The sequence below is a fragment of the Fukomys damarensis genome, unplaced genomic scaffold, assembly GCF_012274545.1.
Source record: "Fukomys damarensis isolate Sample0158 unplaced genomic scaffold, DMR_v1.0_HiC HiC_scaffold_37, whole genome shotgun sequence".
Taxonomy (NCBI): Eukaryota; Metazoa; Chordata; class Mammalia; order Rodentia; family Bathyergidae; genus Fukomys; species Fukomys damarensis.
The window spans coordinates 7,530,992-7,535,627 of NW_022900949.1; the positions used below are offsets into that span (position 1 = coordinate 7,530,992).

General features: G+C 47.7%; 1 protein-coding gene across 1 annotated transcript in view; it reads right to left on the reverse strand.

Annotated features, from left to right (window-relative positions):
* Positions 1-4,035: 4,035 nt before the first annotated feature.
* The window catches only part of LOC104869723 (long-chain-fatty-acid--CoA ligase ACSBG2-like), a 25,559-nt gene continuing 24,958 nt past the window's right edge, over positions 4,036-4,636 (reverse strand). Inside the window, 2 exon segments of the mRNA XM_010635070.1 lie at positions 4,036-4,340; positions 4,476-4,623. The gene's annotated coding sequence lies outside the window, so the exon portion shown is untranslated.

The window sequence follows — 4,636 nt, forward strand, 5'->3', positions numbered from 1 at the left end:
GCCGCCTGGCTCCCTCCTAGAGGAGCTGGAGTGTAGACGGCCCCCAGACCCTGCCCCCACGCACAGCACCTTGGCAACCCCTCCCTGTCACCGGCTCCAGCTCCTTTTTATCACCTGTGTCAAAAGCAGTCTCCAAGCTGGACGTCCGGAACGTTGCCATCTGCCGCCAGCCCTTGTGACCTCACTGGGTTCCGCCGGGGCAGACGGCTCGCTGCTCCTTAGCAGAGGCTGGTCTTGGGGGCAGGGCCGGGTGGCCTTGGGGCAGGGCCAGGCCCACCCGAGAGGACCCCCACGGCTCCCATGAGCCGGCAGTCTCCAAGGTGGTGGTCCCCAGGGAGGAGCCGGAGGGACTCCAGTGCCGGTGCTCCAGTGGCAGAGTTGGCCGAGAAGCCTGAAGAAGAGCGGAGGCAAGGAAGCAGGGCCCTGGCTCCCTCCAGGTCTGTCAGACAAGGACTTTTAAGTCTGTGAATTCATTTGCCCGCCCACCGGGTGTGCTCTGTATATAGAATAAACCATCTCCCACATCTCGCACCCGTCTGCTTTCTGTCTTTCTAGTTCTGCCTCTACTAGACATTTCTGGTTTAAAAAAAAAAAATGGAATCAGAATACTGCTAGATGTAGTGGGACACAGCTGCAATCCCAGCAGCCAGGCGGCTGAGGCAGGAGAATCGCCATGAATACTGGGACTGAAGGAGCTTGCACTCACAACGGCCAGATGGACATACTTCCCTCAGGGGTAGAGGGAAGCCCGAGATGATCATTCCGCCCTTTTGCGATGTCCCAGAATAAATAAACTCTTATCTCCTGAGGGGTGGGCCATCCTCTCCCACGGAGACCAAAGACCAAGCCAAGACTATAGATTTTCCAAGGTTAGTGTTGTCATCCATATTATACCCTGGCTCCTACTACTGCTGGGTCACTGTTAGCCGAGCGGCTATCCTTGTAATCCTATTGATTACGCTTTTCACCCGCCTTGCACCCACCTCGTGATTTCGCCCTATGAAACTTTCTCCGAGAAATGAGCTTGTCAGCAACGCATTCGGGACCCTCCTGTCTCAGAAGCTGTTCCTATTCCCCGAAACATTTTCCTATCCTAACCTCCATCATTCCTCAGAATTCATTTGACTTCGGGGACCACGAAATCGGCGCATCTGACGTCTAGCCGGCTGGGAGGTCCGTATTCCCCCCCGCCCCCGTATCACTTCGAGGTACATTTGGACTTTCGCCCACCGCTTGGTAGTTAGGACCAACACGGATGTGAACATTCACGTTCGAGAGTTTGGTTTTGTTTTTGTGGTGGGGGGTGGGTGTTTTCATTGCTGTTGGGTTTGTATGTAGGAACTAAGTTGCTGGGCCTTGGTACCCACACTCTGAACGTGTGTAACTCCCACCTGGTTTGCCCAAGTGGCCGTGGCATTTCACCTACCAGTGATGTATGCGTGCACTCACTGTGTCCTCCCCAGTATTACCGGATGCCAAGTGCTACCTCACTGCGGTCTTGATTTGCATCCCCTTGATGGCTGATGGTGTTGAGCTTCCTTCCTTTCATGTACTTATCAGCCATTTGTGTGTCTTTGTGGAAACACGCATTCAAATCCTCTGCCCCCCCCCTTTCTTTTTTGAGATAGTCTCGCTGTGTAGTTCAGGCTGGCCTCCAACTCACAGCAATCCTCTTGCTTCAAGCCTCCTGAGTCCTGAGATTCCAGGCACACAATACTACGCCCTGCTTCTTTTGTCCATTAAAAAAACTTTTTCCTAGTCAAGGTCTCCCTATATAGTTCAGATTGGCCTTGGACTCAGAGCAATCCTTCTGCCTCAGCCTCCTGAGTGCTGGGATTACTTGTCCTTTTGTCCATTTTTAAGTTTGGTTTGTGTGTGTGTGTGTGGTTCTGGGGGGGTGCCTTTGCACTGAGCTACATCTTGAGTCCTTTTTGTTTTTTAAGACAGTGTCTAAGTTGCTAAATTACCCAGGTTGAGCTTGAACTTGTGATGCTCCTGCCTCAGCCTCCCAGAGTGCTGGGATTATAGGCATGTGTCACAACTAACTAGTTCTTTTAAAATTACAATGGTAATGTTATGCTTAAATGATTTTCAAGTATAGTTTGTAAGTTACTTCCCCTTTCACTTTTTTCCTTAAGGCATAGGTAGTTCTTAGTTCATGCTATTTTTTGGAAGTGTCTGTACTGCAAACTCTAGAAACCAAGACAACCTGAATGTAAGGACATACCTAGACACAGTTCATAGGCTGAACTCACACAGTTATGCTGAGTAGAGCACCTTTTAAGTTCTTGACATCAGAAAATTTGATATCTTTACAATGTTTTCCAGTTTTTTTTTTTCTGGTTATATTCACTTGTCTTTTTATTGTTGGTTGTAAGAGTTCTTGGTACATTCTGGTACATTTTTTTAAAAGCAGATACAGGATTCTTGAACATTATTTTCTTCTGCCTTGGGAAGTGTTAGGACCGGGTACGTAGCTCAGTGGTGCTGCCGCCTGCCTCACAAGTGCAAGGTCCTGAGTTTGATTCTTGCACCCCCCCAAAAGAGGTGGAGCCTAGTGGGAGGAGGTTAGGTCATTGGGGGTGTGGCCTTAGAGCGGAATGGAGCCCCGCTCCTGCAGGTCCCCTCCTTGCTTCCCATCTGCCTAAGGGGAGAAGCTTTGCTTCACTATGTGCTCCCCCTACGATGTGCTGTCTCGTCACAGCCCCAAAAGCAACAGGGCTCATTGGCCGTGGACTGAAACTTCCAAGACTCTAGGCCAAAATGAGCCCCCCTTTTTTTTCCCATTCTGTTTCTCTCGGGTAGTTTTCATTGAACAGAAAGTTGCCTAATACACTACATCAGCGCTGATCATCTTACAAGCTCTTGGTTGAGAGAGAATAGATATCTATTTTTTTTTATTTTTTTTATTGAGTTTATTGGTACATTTTAGGGATACAGTACAGTTACATTCATTGTTGGGATCATGTACCTTTACATGGCAAGTCTTGATTCTCATTTTTTCCCCTTACCTCTGCCCTCCCTTCACCCCCTCCTCCCCTCCCCATCTACAAACACTTTATTTTCATCTTTCCATTCTCTCACATTTTTTTCTTTTCCCTTTTTGTTCTTCCCCTACCCATCACACCTTCCCTACACCTTTAGCTCCTTTCTTCAAATTTCTAAATGTCAGTAATCTTATTAGAATCTTATGCATTGTTGCAGAATATTCACACCAGGGAAACTATTTGGTATTTACACATGTGTGACTTATTTATTTCACTTAGGAGTATATCTTCAATATGTATCCATTTTCCTATGAATGAATCTAGAGAATAGATATCTATTTTAACTGGCTGTTATTCTGGACTTTATTACAACAGTAAAATTGATCCCTAAATTGGGAATTAGTCAAGAGATACACCTGTTAAAACAGTTCTGATGGCGGCAATACTGACAGCTGTCAGGAATCAGTCACTGCAATCCCTGTACATTTTATCTCATGGTCAACCTGTGAGATTTCCAGATGAAAAATTTCCCAGCCTCCAAAGTTTGAGCTCACACACAGGTGGCTGGGATTTGAACCCACACCTGATTTCAAAGTTCTAGCCGTTCCCATCAAACCACACAGGATGGTGTTTGTGTCTGGCTAAAAATGAATGGATAAAGGGAATGTGGTGTGGGCTGGGGATTTAGCTCAGTGGCGCCGCACCTGCCTCACAAGTGCAAGGTCCTGAGTTCGATCCCTGGTACTGAAGAAAAAGGGAGAGAGAATGAGTGTGGTATATTAATCTGCCACAAAAAGGATGAGCTTGAGTCATTTGTAGGAAAATATGTGCACCCTGAGACCATAATGTTAAGTAAAATAAATTAGACACACAAGCTTATACATCATATAGAGAAACCCGAATTATAAAGAGCAAAAGAAAACTTGGATAATAGAAAATAGGGAGCCGGGCATGGTGGTGCAGGCCTGTCATCCCAGCACTCGGGGGGCTGAGGCAGGAGGATTGCTGGGAGTTTGAGACCAGCCTGGGCTACATAGTGGGTGCCAGGTCAGTCTCAACTACATGGTGAGACCCCGTCTCAAAAAAAGGAAATGGGGAGATCTTTATGGGATGAAGAGGTGGAGGAAGAAAAGGAATTAAGATGCATTATGTGCATGCACCAACTCCACACGGGGGTGAACATGCAGTACGCGCGTGTGCTAATAAATACAGATGAAGATGGGAGCCAGTGAAGTGCCTTATTGTCAGAACTTATCAGAAGGGCTCTCAAGTTTCTTCTAGGCAGCCGAGTAAGTTTTAGGATCCGGGTCTTCAATTCTGCAAGGGCTGTTTCTTTCTAATGTCTCAAGTCCTCTGTAGCGGGGGAAAAAAAAAATCCACTGGAGTCCACCACTGTCTAAAACAGTTACTGTCTGCAGACCTCCCAGTAGGCTTCCCCGGCAGGGACTGTGCCTCAAAGGCTCGTAGGAAGCTCGGTGATGCTCTTACTGCTCTTAAAAGCACAGCAGGGCTGACTACGGGCAGCTCTTCAAAAGGTGACCAACAAAGAACCTGACCAGCGGGGAGTCGGATCCAGCTTCTCACTGCCAGGAGGGTGACTCCCGCCTGTTACACACAGGGGCTTTCCTGCTGGAGACTGGAGAGGGAGG